This window comes from Rhinoderma darwinii, unplaced genomic scaffold (genome assembly GCF_050947455.1).
Source record: "Rhinoderma darwinii isolate aRhiDar2 unplaced genomic scaffold, aRhiDar2.hap1 Scaffold_649, whole genome shotgun sequence".
Lineage (NCBI taxonomy): Eukaryota > Metazoa > Chordata > Amphibia > Anura > Rhinodermatidae > Rhinoderma > Rhinoderma darwinii.
In genome coordinates this window covers 133,375-150,121 of record NW_027464205.1, presented here as the reverse complement: position 1 = coordinate 150,121, position 16,747 = coordinate 133,375, and the positions used below count along the sequence as shown (strand labels likewise).

The 16,747-nt window shown below is 47.3% G+C and overlaps 13 non-coding genes across 13 annotated transcripts; all 13 read right to left on the bottom strand.

Annotated features, from left to right (window-relative positions):
- Nucleotides 1–583: 583 nt before the first annotated feature.
- Nucleotides 584–774, bottom strand: LOC142727717 (U2 spliceosomal RNA). The gene has a single exon (XR_012877192.1). It is a non-coding gene; the product is annotated as a U2 spliceosomal RNA (small nuclear RNA).
- A 1,138-nt stretch (nt 775–1,912) lies between these two features.
- On the bottom strand, nt 1,913–2,103 carry LOC142727825 (U2 spliceosomal RNA). The gene has a single exon (XR_012877287.1). It is a non-coding gene; the product is annotated as a U2 spliceosomal RNA (small nuclear RNA).
- A 1,125-nt stretch (nt 2,104–3,228) lies between these two features.
- LOC142727824 (U2 spliceosomal RNA) lies at nt 3,229–3,419 on the bottom strand. Its single transcript, XR_012877286.1, has one exon. It is a non-coding gene; the product is annotated as a U2 spliceosomal RNA (small nuclear RNA).
- A 1,144-nt stretch (nt 3,420–4,563) lies between these two features.
- On the bottom strand, nt 4,564–4,754 carry LOC142727752 (U2 spliceosomal RNA). Its single transcript, XR_012877223.1, has one exon. It is a non-coding gene; the product is annotated as a U2 spliceosomal RNA (small nuclear RNA).
- A 1,126-nt stretch (nt 4,755–5,880) lies between these two features.
- On the bottom strand, nt 5,881–6,071 carry LOC142727822 (U2 spliceosomal RNA). The gene has a single exon (XR_012877284.1). It is a non-coding gene; the product is annotated as a U2 spliceosomal RNA (small nuclear RNA).
- Nucleotides 6,072–7,185: 1,114 nt separating this feature from the next.
- Nucleotides 7,186–7,376, bottom strand: LOC142727775 (U2 spliceosomal RNA). Its single transcript, XR_012877244.1, has one exon. It is a non-coding gene; the product is annotated as a U2 spliceosomal RNA (small nuclear RNA).
- A 1,130-nt stretch (nt 7,377–8,506) lies between these two features.
- LOC142727821 (U2 spliceosomal RNA) lies at nt 8,507–8,697 on the bottom strand. Its single transcript, XR_012877283.1, has one exon. It is a non-coding gene; the product is annotated as a U2 spliceosomal RNA (small nuclear RNA).
- Nucleotides 8,698–9,811: 1,114 nt separating this feature from the next.
- Nucleotides 9,812–10,002, bottom strand: LOC142727774 (U2 spliceosomal RNA). Its single transcript, XR_012877243.1, has one exon. It is a non-coding gene; the product is annotated as a U2 spliceosomal RNA (small nuclear RNA).
- A 1,130-nt stretch (nt 10,003–11,132) lies between these two features.
- LOC142727735 (U2 spliceosomal RNA) lies at nt 11,133–11,323 on the bottom strand. Its single transcript, XR_012877208.1, has one exon. It is a non-coding gene; the product is annotated as a U2 spliceosomal RNA (small nuclear RNA).
- Nucleotides 11,324–12,447: 1,124 nt separating this feature from the next.
- LOC142727820 (U2 spliceosomal RNA) lies at nt 12,448–12,638 on the bottom strand. Its single transcript, XR_012877282.1, has one exon. It is a non-coding gene; the product is annotated as a U2 spliceosomal RNA (small nuclear RNA).
- A 1,127-nt stretch (nt 12,639–13,765) lies between these two features.
- Nucleotides 13,766–13,956, bottom strand: LOC142727819 (U2 spliceosomal RNA). The gene has a single exon (XR_012877281.1). It is a non-coding gene; the product is annotated as a U2 spliceosomal RNA (small nuclear RNA).
- Nucleotides 13,957–15,070: 1,114 nt separating this feature from the next.
- On the bottom strand, nt 15,071–15,261 carry LOC142727721 (U2 spliceosomal RNA). The gene has a single exon (XR_012877195.1). It is a non-coding gene; the product is annotated as a U2 spliceosomal RNA (small nuclear RNA).
- A 1,267-nt stretch (nt 15,262–16,528) lies between these two features.
- Nucleotides 16,529–16,719, bottom strand: LOC142727816 (U2 spliceosomal RNA). The gene has a single exon (XR_012877280.1). It is a non-coding gene; the product is annotated as a U2 spliceosomal RNA (small nuclear RNA).
- Between the last annotated feature and the right edge of the window lie 28 nt (nt 16,720–16,747).

Sequence of the window (16,747 nt, the reverse complement as noted above, 5' to 3'; positions counted from 1 at the left end):
CTCCTACAACCTCCATCCTTGCACAGTTTGTTATTCTTCCAGGTAACATAGTAACAAATCCAAATTGCTGCTCTCTTTGTAGGCAAGCAAGGGTTTGTTGCAACTGCAATTCTTACTTCTTCTTGAAATGTAGGGACCACAGTACATTCCATCACATCCATCTAGTGTACACAGGTAGGTCCATTGTGACGGGCGGGCGGGCTGGCTGCTTTAATGGCTGTTTGCTGTTCCCCTACTCCACTCCACTATTTGACTATGGTGCTGCATCAATCAGTGGCTGGCTCAGTTGCAGCTCTTTAACCTACCTAGGAGGGAGGGCGGAGAGAAGACAAGGAAGGTGAATGAGCTGTTCCAATGTGAAATGCCGGAAACACAGAAACACAGACGACACAAAACAAGAGGTGGCAATGTATTAATTAATTGCATTTAATAAATTAGCTCATTATCACACATGACTGTACAAATGCATTGTCCAACAGGTGTTGAAATAATGGGATTAAAAGGGGAGATCCCATCCGAAAGACAAAAACAATGGCAAACACAAAAAGCACTTTTGGAATCTGATTTTAGTAAACACATAAGGAAAGGGTGCACCGGTCCTGGAAATACTGCAATACCAGGTCAATGCGTGGAGTGGACAGAGCAAGCTCTATTTCCATCTCCCTTTTCTAAAAATCCATTTAATATATGGTCCCCAGATAGGGGACGTATCAGATATTAAACTGATAAGAACAGATACTACACTTGATCTTAGCCAAAAGGCCGAGAAGCGATAACCCGAACGTGCCGCGCGTTTTGCTTCTTTTACTTGCACCACCATGCAGTGCTGAAAGAGGAGGAATCGACATAAAAACGCCTTCCTGGCAACGCCCAAATGCCCTCCTGCCGTGCAAACACTGGCAGCAGCAGCAGCAGCAGCAGCAGCAGCAGTAAGTGCATGCCCACTGCCACCCCTTCTCCTTTCACACCTTGTATCAGCTTTAATCCAGTCCAGTGCTGCCTGCTGAGCAGCACTGACCAACACTGCCTGGGCCCAGGCTTTTATCTCTGAGGCCCCATTATGATGTCAGAAAGCTGGCTCTGGCTCCTGAGGTCTCCACTATGACACGTGCAAAGTTCCGTCTGAACTTTATATAAGACGGTGCGGCTCAGTCAGTCACTCAGTGTTGCCTGAGAGGGCAACACTGCAACAGCCGGCCCCCAGGCTGTCTTTTTTTTGCACAGCTAGTTGCCTCCAGGAGGCCACAAGAGGGAGACAAGGGACTGCAAAATGGAAAATAGGCATCCACCAACTTTACAGACAACTTGTTCTCCTTGCTCCTACAACCTCCATCCTTGCACAGGTTGTTATTCTTCCAGGTAACATAGTAACAAATCCAAATTTCTGCTCTCTTTGTAGGCAAGCAAGGGTTTGTTGCAACTGCAATTCTTACTTCTTCTTGAAATGTAGGGACCACAGTACATTCCATCACATCCATCTAGTGTACACAGGTAGGTCCATTGTGACGGGCGGGCGGGCGGGCGGGCGGGCTGGCTGCTTTAATGGCTGTTTGCTGTTCCCCTACTCCACTCCACTATTTGACTATGGTGCTGCATCAATCAGTGGCTGGCTCAGGTGCAGCTCTTTAATCTACCTAGGAGGGAGGGCGGAGAGAAGACAAGGAAGGTGAATGAGCTGTTCCAATGTGAAATGCCGGAAACACAGAAACACAGACGACACAAAACAAGAGGTGGCAATGTATTAATTAATTGCATTTAATAAATTAGCTCATTATCACACATGACTGTACAAATGCATTGTCCAACAGGTGTTGAAATAATGGGATTAAAAGGGGAGATCCCATCCGAAAGACAAAAACAATGGCAAACACAAAAAGCACTTTTGGAATCTGATTTTAGTAAACACATAAGGAAAGGGTGCACCGGTCCTGGAAATACTGCAATACCAGGTCAATGCGTGGAGTGGACAGAGCAAGCTCTATTTCCATCTCCCTGTTCTAAAAATCCATTTAATATATGGTCCCCAGATAGGGGACGTATCAGATATTAAACTGATAAGAACAGATACTACACTTGATCTTAGCCAAAAGGCCGAGAAGCGATAACCCGAACGTGCCGCGCGTTTTGCTTATTTTGCTTGCACCACAATGCAGTGCTGAAAGAGGAGGAATCGACATAAAAACGCCTTCCTGGCAACGCCCAAATGCCCTCCTGCCGTGCAAACACTGGCAGCAGCAGCAGCAGCAGCAGTAAGTGCATGCCCACTGCCACCCCTTCTCCTTTCACACCTTGTATCAGCTTTAATCCAGTCCAGTGCTGCCTGCTGAGCAGCACTGACCAACACTGCCTGGGCCCAGGCTTTTATCTCTGAGGCCCCATTATGATGTCAGAAAGCTGGCTCTGGCTCCTGAGGTCTCCACTATGACACGTGCAAAGTTCCGTCTGAACTTTATATAAGACGGTGCGGCTCAGTCAGTCACTCAGTGTTGCCTGAGAGGGCAACACTGCAACAGCCGGCCCCCAGGCTGTCTTTTTTTTGCACAGCTAGTTGCCTCCAGGAGGCCACAAGAGGGAGACAAGGGACTGCAAAATGGAAAATAGGCATCCACCAACTTTACAGACAACTTGTTCTCCTTGCTCCTATAACCTCCATCCTTGCACAGTTTGTTATTCTTCCAGGTAACATAGTAACAAATCCAAATTGCTGCTCTCTTTGTAGGCAAGCAAGGGTTTGTTGCAACTGCAATTTTTACTTCTTCTTGAAATGTAGGGACCACAGTACATTCCATCACATCCATCTAGTGTACACAGGTAGGTCCATTGTGACGGGCGGGCGGGCGGGCGGGCTGGCTGCTTTAATGGCTGTTTGCTGTTCCCCTACTCCACTCCACTATTTGACTATGGTGCTGCATCAATCAGTGGCTGGCTCAGTTGCAGCTCTTTAACCTACCTAGGAGGGAGGGCGGAGAGAAGACAAGGAAGGTGAATGAGCTGTTCCAATGTGAAATGCCGGAAACACAGAAACACAGACGACACAAAACAAGAGGTGGCAATGTATTAATTAATTGCATTTAATAAATTAGCTCATTATCACACATGACTGTACAAATGCATTGTCCAACAGGTGTTGAAATAATGGGATTAAAAGGGGAGATCCCATCCGAAAGACAAAAACAATGGCAAACACAAAAAGCACTTTTGGAATCTGATTTTAGTAAACACATAAGGAAAGGGTGCACCGGTCCTGGAAATACTGCAATACCAGGTCAATGCGTGGAGTGGACAGAGCAAGCTCTATTTCCATCTCCCTGTTCTAAAAATCCATTTAATATATGGTCCCCAGATAGGGGACGTATCAGATATTAAACTGATAAGAACAGATACTACACTTGATCTTAGCCAAAAGGCCGAGAAGCGATAACCCGAACGTGCCGCGCGTTTTGCTTCTTTTGCTTGCACCACAATGCAGTGCTGAAAGAGGAGGAATCGACATAAAAACGCCTTCCTGGCAACGCCCAAATGCCCTCCTGCCGTGCAAACACTGGCAGCAGCAGCAGCAGCAGCAGCAGCAGCAGCAGCAGTAAGTGCATGCCCACTGCCACCCCTTCTCCTTTCACACCTTGTGTCAGCTTTAATCCAGTCCAGTGCTGCCTGCTGAGCAGCACTGACCAACACTGCCTGGGCCCAGGCTTTTATCTCTGAGGCCCCATTATGATGTCAGAAAGCTGGCTCTGGCTCCTGAGGTCTCCACTATGACACGTGCAAAGTTCCGTCTGAACTTTATATAAGACGGTGCGGCTCAGTCAGTCACTCAGTGTTGCCTGAGAGGGCAACACTGCAACAGCCGGCCCCCAGGCTGTCTTTTTTTTGCACAGCTAGTTGCCTCCAGGAGGCCACAAGAGGGAGACAAGGGACTGCAAAATGGAAAATAGGCATCCACCAACTTTACAGACAACTTGTTCTCCTTGCTCCTACAACCTCCATCCTTGCACAGTTTGTTATTCTTCCAGGTAACATAGTAACAAATCCAAATTGCTGCTCTCTTTGTAGGCAAGCAAGGGTTTGTTGCAACTGCAATTCTTACTTCTTCTTGAAATGTAGGGACCACAGTACATTCCATCACATCCATCTAGTGTACACAGGTAGGTCCATTGTGACGGGCGGGCGGGCGGGCGGGCGGGCTGGCTGCTTTAATGGCTGTTTGCTGTTCCCCTACTCCACTCCACTATTTGACTATGGTGCTGCATCAATCAGTGGCTGGCTCAGGTGCAGCTCTTTAACCTACCTAGGAGGGAGGGCGGAGAGAAGACAAGGAAGGTGAATGAGCTGTTCCAATGTGAAATGCCGGAAACACAGAAACACAGACGACACAAAACAAGAGGTGGCAATGTATTAATTAATTGCATTTAATAAATTAGCTCATTATCACACATGACTGTACAAATGCATTGTCCAACAGGTGTTGAAATAATGGGATTAAAAGGGGAGATCCCATCCGAAAGACAAAAACAATGGCAAACACAAAAAGCACTTTTGGAATCTGATTTTAGTAAACACATAAGGAAAGGGTGCACCTGTCCTGGAAATACTGCAATACCAGGTCAATGCGTGGAGTGGACAGAGCAAGCTCTATTTCCATCTCCCTGTTCTAAAAATCCATTTAATATATGGTCCCCAGATAGGGGACGTATCAGATATTAAACTGATAAGAACAGATACTACACTTGATCTTAGCCAAAAGGCCGAGAAGCGATAACCCGAACGTGCCGCGCGTTTTGCTTATTTTGCTTGCACCACAATGCAGTGCTGAAAGAGGAGGAATCGACATAAAAACGCCTTCCTGGCAACGCCCAAATGCCCTCCTGCCGTGCAAACACTGGCAGCAGCAGCAGCAGCAGTAAGTGCATGCCCACTGCCACCCCTTCTCCTTTCACACCTTGTATCAGCTTTAATCCAGTCCAGTGCTGCCTGCTGAGCAGCACTGACCAACACTGCCTGGGCCCAGGCTTTTATCTCTGAGGCCCCATTATGATGTCAGAAAGCTGGCTCTGGCTCCTGAGGTCTCCACTATGACACGTGCAAAGTTCCGTCTGAACTTTATATAAGACGGTGCGGCTCAGTCAGTCACTCAGTGTTGCCTGAGAGGGCAACACTGCAACAGCCGGCCCCCAGGCTGTCTTTTTTTTGCACAGCTAGTTGCCTCCAGGAGGCCACAAGAGGGAGACAAGGGACTGCAAAATGGAAAATAGGCATCCACCAACTTTACAGACAACTTGTTCTCCTTGCTCCTACAACCTCCATCCTTGCACAGTTTGTTATTCTTCCAGGTAACATAGTAACAAATCCAAATTGCTGCTCTCTTTGTAGGCAAGCAAGGGTTTGTTGCAACTGCAATTCTTACTTCTTCTTGAAATGTAGGGACCACAGTACATTCCATCACATCCATCTAGTGTACACAGGTAGGTCCATTGTGACGGGCGGGCGAGCGGGCGGGCTGGCTGGCTGCTTTAATGGCTGTTTGCTGTTCCCCTACTCCACTCCACTATTTGACTATGGTGCTGCATCAATCAGTGGCTGGCTCAGGTGCAGCTCTTTAACCTACCTAGGAGGGAGGGCGGAGAGAAGACAAGGAAGGTGAATGAGCTGTTCCAATGTGAAATGCCGGAAACACAGAAACACAGACGACACAAAACAAGAGGTGGCAATGTATTAATTAATTGCATTTAATAAATTAGCTCATTATCACACATGACTGTACAAATGCATTGTCCAACAGGTGTTGAAATAATGGGATTAAAAGGGGAGATCCCATCCGAAAGACAAAAACAATGGCAAACACAAAAAGCACTTTTGGAATCTGATTTTAGTAAACACATAAGGAAAGGGTGCACCGGTCCTGGAAATACTGCAATACCAGGTCAATGCGTGGAGTGGACAGAGCAAGCTCTATTTCCATCTCCCTGTTCTAAAAATCCATTTAATATATGGTCCCCAGATAGGGGACGTATCAGATATTAAACTGATAAGAACAGATACTACACTTGATCTTAGCCAAAAGGCCGAGAAGCGATAACCCGAACGTGCCGCGCGTTTTGCTTCTTTTGCTTGCACCACAATGCAGTGCTGAAAGAGGAGGAATCGACATAAAAACGCCTTCCTGGCAACGCCCAAATGCCCTCCTGCCGTGCAAACACTGGCAGCAGCAGCAGCAGCAGTAAGTGCATGCCCACTGCCACCCCTTCTCCTTTCACACCTTGTATCAGCTTTAATCCAGTCCAGTGCTGCCTGCTGAGCAGCACTGACCAACACTGCCTGGGCCCAGGCTTTTATCTCTGAGGCCCCATTATGATGTCAGAAAGCTGGCTCTGGCTCCTGAGGTCTCCACTATGACACGTGCAAAGTTCCGTCTGAACTTTATATAAGACGGTGCGGCTCAGTCAGTCACTCAGTGTTGCCTGAGAGGGCAACACTGCAACAGCCGGCCCCCAGGCTGTCTTTTTTTTGCACAGCTAGTTGCCTCCAGTAGGCCACAAGAGGGAGACAAGGGACTGCAAAATGGAAAATAAGCATCCACCAACTTTACAGACAACTTGTTCTCCTTGCTCCTACAACCTCCATCCTTGCACAGTTTGTTATTCTTCCAGGTAACATAGTAACAAATCCAAATTGCTGCTCTCTTTGTAGGCAAGCAAGGGTTTGTTGCAACTGCAATTCTTACTTCTTCTTGAAATGTAGGGACCACAGTACATTCCATCACATCCATCTAGTGTACACAGGTAGGTCCATTGTGACGGGCGGGCGGGCTGGCTGCTTTAATAGCTGTTTGCTGTTCCCCTACTCCACTCCACTATTTGACTATGGTGCTGCATCAATCAGTGGCTGGCTCAGGTGCAGCTCTTTAACCTACCTAGGAGGGAGGGCGGAGAGAAGACAAGGAAGGTGAATGAGCTGTTCCAATGTGAAATGCCGGAAACACAGAAACACAGACGACACAAAACAAGAGGTGGCAATGTATTAATTAATTGCATTTAATAAATTAGCTCATTATCACACATGACTGTACAAATGCATTGTCCAACAGGTGTTGAAATAATGGGATTAAAAGGGGAGATCCCATCCGAAAGACAAAAACAATGGCAAACACAAAAAGCACTTTTGGAATCTGATTTTAGTAAACACATAAGGAAAGGGTGCACCGGTCCTGGAAATACTGCAATACCAGGTCAATGCGTGGAGTGGACAGAGCAAGCTCTATTTCCATCTCCCTGTTCTAAAAATCCATTTAATATATGGTCCCCAGATAGGGGACGTATCAGATATTAAACTGATAAGAACAGATACTATACTTGATCTTAACCAAAAGGCCGAGAAGCGATAACCCGAACGTGCCGCGCGTTTTGCTTCTTTTGCTTGCACCACAATGCAGTGCTGAAAGAGGAGGAATCTACATAAAAACGCCTTCCTGGCAACGCCCAAATGCCCTCCTGCCGTGCAAACACTGGCAGCAGCAGCAGCAGCAGTAAGTGCATGCCCACTGCCACCCCTTCTCCTTTCACACCTTGTATCAGCTTTAATCCAGTCCAGTGCTGCCTGCTGAGCAGCACTGACCAACACTGCCTGGGCCCAGGCTTTTATCTCTGAGGCCCCATTATGATGTCAGAAAGCTGGCTCTGGCTCCTGAGGTCTCCACTATGACACGTGCAAAGTTCCGTCTGAACTTTATATAAGACGGTGCGGCTCAGTCAGTCACTCAGTGTTGCCTGAGAGGGCAACACTGCAACAGCCGGCCCCCAGGCTGTCTTTTTTTTGCACAGCTAGTTGCCTCCAGGAGGCCACAAGAGGGAGACAAGGGACTGCAAAATGGAAAATAGGCATCCACCAACTTTACAGACAACTTGTTCTCCTTGCTCCTACAACCTCCATCCTTGCACAGTTTGTTATTCTTCCAGGTAACATAGTAACAAATCCAAATTGCTGCTCTCTTTGTAGGCAAGCAAGGGTTTGTTGCAACTGCAATTCTTACTTCTTCTTGAAATGTAGGGACCACAGTACATTCCATCACATCCATCTAGTGTACACAGGTAGGTCCATTGTGACGGGAGGGCGGGCGGGCGGGCGGGCTGGCTGGCTGCTTTAATGGCTGTTTGCTGTTCCCCTACTCCACTCCACTATTTGACTATGGTGCTGCATCAATCAGTGGCTGGCTCAGGTGCAGCTCTTTAACCTACCTAGGAGGGAGGGCGGAGAGAAGACAAGGAAGGTGAATGAGCTGTTCCAATGTGAAATGCCGGAAACACAGAAACACAGACGACACAAAACAAGAGGTGGCAATGTATTAATTAATTGCATTTAATAAATTAGCTCATTATCACACATGACTGTACAAATGCATTGTCCAACAGGTGTTGAAATAATGGGATTAAAAGGGGAGATCCCATCCGAAAGACAAAAACAATGGCAAACACAAAAAGCACTTTTGGAATCTGATTTTAGTAAACACATAAGGAAAGGGTGCACCGGTCCTGGAAATACTGCAATACCAGGTCAATGCGTGGAGTGGACAGAGCAAGCTCTATTTCCATCTCCCTGTTCTAAAAATCCATTTAATATATGGTCCCCAGATAGGGGACGTATCAGATATTAAACTGATAAGAACAGATACTACACTTGATCTTAGCCAAAAGGCCGAGAAGCGATAACCCGAACGTGCCGCGCGTTTTGCTTCTTTTGCTTGCACCACAATGCAGTGCTGAAAGAGGAGGAATCGACATAAAAACGCCTTCCTGGCAACGCCCAAATGCCCTCCTGCCGTGCAAACACTGGCAGCAGCAGCAGCAGCAGTAAGTGCATGCCCACTGCCACCCCTTCTCCTTTCACACCTTGTATCAGCTTTAATCCAGTCCAGTGCTGCCTGCTGAGCAGCACTGACCAACACTGCCTGGGCCCAGGCTTTTATCTCTGAGGCCCCATTATGATGTCAGAAAGCTGGCTCTGGCTCCTGAGGTCTCCACTATGACACGTGCAAAGTTCCGTCTGAACTTTATATAAGACGGTGCGGCTCAGTCAGTCACTCAGTGTTGCCTGAGAGGGCAACACTGCAACAGCCGGCCCCCAGGCTGTCTTTTTTTTGCACAGCTAGTTGCCTCCAGTAGGCCACAAGAGGGAGACAAGGGACTGCAAAATGGAAAATAAGCATCCACCAACTTTACAGACAACTTGTTCTCCTTGCTCCTACAACCTCCATCCTTGCACAGTTTGTTATTCTTCCAGGTAACATAGTAACAAATCCAAATTGCTGCTCTCTTTGTAGGCAAGCAAGGGTTTGTTGCAACTGCAATTCTTACTTCTTCTTGAAATGTAGGGACCACAGTACATTCCATCACATCCATCTAGTGTACACAGGTAGGTCCATTGTGACGGGCGGGCGGGCTGGCTGCTTTAATAGCTGTTTGCTGTTCCCCTACTCCACTCCACTATTTGACTATGGTGCTGCATCAATCAGTGGCTGGCTCAGGTGCAGCTCTTTAACCTACCTAGGAGGGAGGGCGGAGAGAAGACAAGGAAGGTGAATGAGCTGTTCCAATGTGAAATGCCGGAAACACAGAAACACAGACGACACAAAACAAGAGGTGGCAATGTATTAATTAATTGCATTTAATAAATTAGCTCATTATCACACATGACTGTACAAATGCATTGTCCAACAGGTGTTGAAATAATGGGATTAAAAGGGGAGATCCCATCCGAAAGACAAAAACAATGGCAAACACAAAAAGCACTTTTGGAATCTGATTTTAGTAAACACATAAGGAAAGGGTGCACCGGTCCTGGAAATACTGCAATACCAGGTCAATGCGTGGAGTGGACAGAGCAAGCTCTATTTCCATCTCCCTGTTCTAAAAATCCATTTAATATATGGTCCCCAGATAGGGGACGTATCAGATATTAAACTGATAAGAACAGATACTATACTTGATCTTAACCAAAAGGCCGAGAAGCGATAACCCGAACGTGCCGCGCGTTTTGCTTCTTTTGCTTGCACCACAATGCAGTGCTGAAAGAGGAGGAATCTACATAAAAACGCCTTCCTGGCAACGCCCAAATGCCCTCCTGCCGTGCAAACACTGGCAGCAGCAGCAGCAGCAGTAAGTGCATGCCCACTGCCACCCCTTCTCCTTTCACACCTTGTATCAGCTTTAATCCAGTCCAGTGCTGCCTGCTGAGCAGCACTGACCAACACTGCCTGGGCCCAGGCTTTTATCTCTGAGGCCCCATTATGATGTCAGAAAGCTGGCTCTGGCTCCTGAGGTCTCCACTATGACACGTGCAAAGTTCCGTCTGAACTTTATATAAGACGGTGCGGCTCAGTCAGTCACTCAGTGTTGCCTGAGAGGGCAACACTGCAACAGCCGGCCCCCAGGCTGTCTTTTTTTTGCACAGCTAGTTGCCTCCAGGAGGCCACAAGAGGGAGACAAGGGACTGCAAAATGGAAAATAGGCATCCACCAACTTTACAGACAACTTGTTCTCCTTGCTCCTACAACCTCCATCCTTGCACAGTTTGTTATTCTTCCAGGTAACATAGTAACAAATCCAAATTGCTGCTCTCTTTGTAGGCAAGCAAGGGTTTGTTGCAACTGCAATTCTTACTTCTTCTTGAAATGTAGGGACCACAGTACATTCCATCACATCCATCTAGTGTACACAGGTAGGTCCATTGTGACGGGAGGGCGGGCGGGCGGGCGGGCTGGCTGGCTGCTTTAATGGCTGTTTGCTGTTCCCCTACTCCACTCCACTATTTGACTATGGTGCTGCATCAATCAGTGGCTGGCTCAGGTGCAGCTCTTTAACCTACCTAGGAGGGAGGGCGGAGAGAAGACAAGGAAGGTGAATGAGCTGTTCCAATGTGAAATGCCGGAAACACAGAAACACAGACGACACAAAACAAGAGGTGGCAATGTATTAATTAATTGCATTTAATAAATTAGCTCATTATCACACATGACTGTACAAATGCATTGTCCAACAGGTGTTGAAATAATGGGATTAAAAGGGGAGATCCCATCCGAAAGACAAAAACAATGGCAAACACAAAAAGCACTTTTGGAATCTGATTTTAGTAAACACATAAGGAAAGGGTGCACCGGTCCTGGAAATACTGCAATACCAGGTCAATGCGTGGAGTGGACAGAGCAAGCTCTATTTCCATCTCCCTGTTCTAAAAATCCATTTAATATATGGTCCCCAGATAGAGGACGTATCAGATATTAAACTGATAAGAACAGATACTACACTTGATCTTAGCCAAAAGGCCGAGAAGCGATAACCCGAACGTGCCGCGCGTTTTGCTTCTTTTGCTTGCACCACAATGCAGTGCTGAAAGAGGAGGAATCGACATAAAAACGCCTTCCTGGCAACGCCCAAATGCCCTACTGCCGTGCAAACACTGGCAGCAGCAGCAGCAGCAGCAGCAGTAAGTGCATGCCCACTGCCACCCCTTCTCCTTTCACACCTTGTATCAGCTTTAATCCAGTCCAGTGCTGCCTGCTGAGCAGCACTGACCAACACTGCCTGGGCCCAGGCTTTTATCTCTGAGGCCCCATTATGATGTCAGAAAGCTGGCTCTGGCTCCTGAGGTCTCCACTATGACACGTGCAAAGTTCCGTCTGAACTTTATATAAGACGGTGCGGCTCAGTCAGTCACTCAGTGTTGCCTGAGAGGGCAACACTGCAACAGCCGGCCCCCAGGCTGTCTTTTTTTTGCACAGCTAGTTGCCTCCAGGAGGCCACAAGAGGGAGACAAGGAACTGCAAAATGGAAAATAGGCATCCACCAACTTTACAGACAACTTGTTCTCCTTGCTCCTACAACCTCCATCCTTGCACAGTTTGTTATTCTTCCAGGTAACATAGTAACAAATCCAAATTGCTGCTCTCTTTGTAGGCAAGCAAGGGTTTGTTGCAACTGCAATTCTTACTTCTTCTTGAAATGTAGGGACCACAGTACATTCCATCACATCCATCTAGTGTACACAGGTAGGTCCATTGTGACGGGCGGGCGGGCGGGCTGGCTGCTTTAATGGCTGTTTGCTGTTCCCCTACTCCACTCCACTATTTGACTATGGTGCTGCATCAATCAGTGGCTGGCTCAGGTGCAGCTCTTTAACCTACCTAGGAGGGAGGGCGGAGAGAAGACAAGGAAGGTGAATGAGCTGTTCCAATGTGAAATGCCGGAAACACAGAAACACAGACGACACAAAACAAGAGGTGGCAATGTATTAATTAATTGCATTTAATAAATTAGCTCATTATCACACATGACTGTACAAATGCATTGTCCAACAGGTGTTGAAATAATGGGATTAAAAGGGGAGATCCCATCCGAAAGACAAAAACAATGGCAAACACAAAAAGCACTTTTGGAATCTGATTTTAGTAAACACATAAGGAAAGGGTGCACCGGTCCTGGAAATACTGCAATACCAGGTCAATGCGTGGAGTGGACAGAGCAAGCTCTATTTCCATCTCCCTGTTCTAAAAATCCATTTAATATATGGTCCCCAGATAGGGGACGTATCAGATATTAAACTGATAAGAACAGATACTACACTTGATCTTAGCCAAAAGGCCGAGAAGCGATAACCCGAACGTGCCGCGCGTTTTGCTTCTTTTGCTTGCACCACAATGCAGTGCTGAAAGAGGAGGAATCGACATAAAAACGCCTTCCTGGCAACGCCCAAATGCCCTCCTGCCGTGCAAACACTGGCAGCAGCAGCAGCAGCAGTAAGTGCATGCCCACTGCCACCCCTTCTCCTTTCACACCTTGTATCAGCTTTAATCCAGTCCAGTGCTGCCTGCCGAGCAGCACTGACCAACACTGCCTGGGCCCAGGCTTTTGTCTCTGAGGCCCCATTATGATGTCAGAAAGCTGGCTCTGGCTCCTGAGGTCTCCACTATGACACGTGCAAAGTTCCGTCTGAACTTTATATAAGACGGTGCGGCTCAGTCAGTCACTCAGTGTTGCCTGAGAGGGCAACACTGCAACAGCCGGCCCCCAGGCTGTCTTTTTTTTGCACAGCTAGTTGCCTCCAGGAGGCCACAAGAGGGAGACAAGGGACTGCAAAATGGAAAATAGGCATCCACCAACTTTACAGACAACTTGTTCTCCTTGCTCCTACAACCTCCATCCTTGCACAGTTTGTTATTCTTCCAGGTAACATAGTAACAAATCCAAATTGCTGCTCTCTTTGTAGGCAAGCAAGGGTTTGTTGCAACTGCAATTCTTACTTCTTGAAATGTAGGGACCACAGTACATTCCATCACATCCATCTAGTGTACACAGGTAGGTCCATTGTGACGGGCGGGCGGGCGGGCGGGCTGGCTGGCTGGCTGCTTTAATGGCTGTTTGCTGTTCCCCTACTCCACTCCACTATTTGACTATGGTGCTGCATCAATCAGTGGCTGGCTCAGGTGCAGCTCTTTAACCTACCTAGGAGGGAGGGCGGAGAGAAGACAAGGAAGGTGAATGAGCTGTTCCAATGTGAAATGCCGGAAACACAGAAACACAGACGACACAAAACAAGAGGTGGCAATGTATTAATTAATTGCATTTAATAAATTAGCTCATTATCACACATGACTGTACAAATGCATTGTCCAACAGGTGTTGAAATAATGGGATTAAAAGGGGAGATCCCATCCGAAAGACAAAAACAATGGCAAACACAAAAAGCACTTTTGGAATCTGATTTTAGTAAACACATAAGGAAAGGGTGCACCGGTCCTGGAAATACTGCAATACCAGGTCAATGCGTGGAGTGGACAGAGCAAGCTCTATTTCCATCTCCCTGTTCTAAAAATCCATTTAATATATGGTCCCCAGATAGGGGACGTATCAGATATTAAACTGATAAGAACAGATACTACACTTGATCTTAGCCAAAAGGCCGAGAAGCGATAACCCGAACGTGCCGCGCGTTTTGCTTCTTTTGCTTGCACCACAATGCAGTGCTGAAAGAGGAGGAATCGACATAAAAATGCCTTCCTGGCAACGCCCAAATGCCCTCCTGCCGTGCAAACACTGGCAGCAGCAGCAGCAGCAGTAAGTGCATGCCCACTGCCACCCCTTCTCCTTTCACACCTTGTATCAGCTTTAATCCAGTCCAGTGCTGCCTGCTGAGCAGCACTGACCAACACAGCCTGGGCCCAGGCTTTTATCTCTGAGGCCCCATTATGATGTCAGAAAGCTGGCTCTGGCTCCTGAGGTCTCCACTATGACACGTGCAAAGTTCCGTCTGAACTTTATATAAGACGGTGCGGCTCAGTCAGTCACTCAGTGTTGCCTGAGAGGGCAACACTGCAACAGCCGGCCCCCAGGCTGTCTTTTTTTTGCACAGCTAGTTGCCTCCAGGAGGCCACAAGAGGGAGACAAGGGACTGCAAAATGGAAAATAGGCATCCACCAACTTTACAGACAACTTGTTCTCCTTGCTCCTACAACCTCCATCCTTGCACAGTTTGTTATTCTTCCAGGTAACATAGTAACAAATCCAAATTGCTGCTCTCTTTGTAGGCAAGCAAGGGTTTGTTGCAACTGCAATTCTTACTTCTTCTTGAAATGTAGGGACCACAGTACATTCCATCACATCCATCTAGTGTACACAGGTAGGTCCATTGTGACGGGCGGGCGGGCTGGCTGCTTTAATGGCTGTTTGCTGTTCCCCTACTCCACTCCACTATTTGACTATGGTGCTGCATCAATCAGTGGCTGGCTCAGGTGCAGCTCTTTAACCTACCTAGGAGGGAGGGCGGAGAGAAGACAAGGAAGGTGAATGAGCTGTTCCAATGTGAAATGCCGGAAACACAGAAACACAGACGACACAAAACAAGAGGTGGCAATGTATTAATTAATTGCATTTAATAAATTAGCTCATTATCACACATGACTGTACAAATGCATTGTCCAACAGGTGTTGAAATAATGGGATTAAAAGGGGAGATCCCATCCGAAAGACAAAAACAATGGCAAACACAAAAAGCACTTTTGGAATCTGATTTTAGTAAACACATAAGGAAAGGGTGCACCGGTCCTGGAAATACTGCAATACCAGGCCAATGCGTGGAGTGGACAGAGCAAGCTCTATTTCCATCTCCCTGTTCTAAAAATCCATTTAATATATGGTCCCCAGATAGGGGACGTATCAGATATTAAACTGATAAGAACAGATACTACACTTGATCTTAGCCAAAAGGCCGAGAAGCGATAACCCGAACGGGCCGCGCGTTGACCGAGCCTGCCCAATACTGCTGTTCACCCCTTGCAGCGATTCAGCCTACTCCTAGGCAATTCCATGGGGCCCTGCAGGCTCACACACACTCACAGCTACTAAGCGGGAGGTGAATAAAGGCCGGAGAGGAAGCAAGACAGGATTTGCTTCTTTTGCTTGCACCACAATGCAGTGCTGAAAGAGGAGGAATCGACATAAAAACGCCTTCCTGGCAACGCCCAAATGCCCTCCTGCCGTGCAAACACTGGCAGCAGCAGCAGCAGCAGTAAGTGCATGCCCACTGCCACCCCTTCTCCTTTCACACCTTGTATCAGCTTTAATCCAGTCCAGTGCTGCCTGCTGAGCAGCACTGACCAACACTGCCTGGGCCCAGGCTTTTATCTCTGAGGCCCCATTATGATGTCAGAAAGCTGGCTCTGGCTCCTGAGGTCTCCACTATGACACGTGCAAAGTTCCGTCTGAACTTTATATAAGACGGTGCGGCTCAGTCAGTCTCTCAGTGTTGCCTGAGAGGGCAACACTGCAACAGCCGGCCCCCAGGCTGTCTTTTTTTTGCACAGCTAGTTGCCTCCAGGAGGCCACAAGAGGGAGACAAGGGACTGCAAAATGGAAAATAGGCATCCACCAACTTTACAGACAACTTGTTCTCCTTGCTCCTACAACCTCCATCCTTGCACAGTTTGTTATTCTTCCAGGTAACATAGTAACAAATCCAAATTGCTGCTCTCTTTGTAGGCAAGCAAGGGTTTGTTGCAACTGCAATTCTTACTTCTTCTTGAAATGTAGGGACCACAGTACATTCCATCACATCCATCTAGTGTACACAGGTAGGTCCATTGTGACGGGCGGGCGGGCGGGCGGGCTGGCTGCTTTAATGGCTGTTTGCTGTTCCCCTACTCCACTCCACTATTTGACTATGGTGCTGCATCAATCAGTGGCTGGCTCAGGTGCAGCTCTTTAACCTACCTAGGAGGGAGGGCGGAGAGAAGACAAGGAAGGTGAATGAGCTGTTCCAATGTGAAATGCCGGAAACACAGAAACACAGACGACACAAAACAAGAGGTGGCAATGTATTAATTAATTGCATTTAATAAATTAGCTCATTATCACACATGACTGTACAAATGCATTGTCCAACAGGTGTTGAAATAATGGGATTAAAAGGGGAGATCCCATCCGAAAGACAAAAACAATGGCAAACACAAAAAGCACTTTTGGAATCTGATTTTAGTAAACACATAAGGAAAGGGTGCACCGGTCCTGGAAATACTGCAATACCAGGTCAATGCGTGGAGTGGACAGAGCAAGCTCTATTTCCATCTCCCTGTTCTAAAAATCCATTTAATATATGGTCCCCAGATAGGGGACGTATCAGATATTAAACTGATAAGAACAGATACTACACTTGATCTTAGCCAAAAGGCCGAGAAGCGATAACCCGAACGGGCCGCGCGTTGACCGAG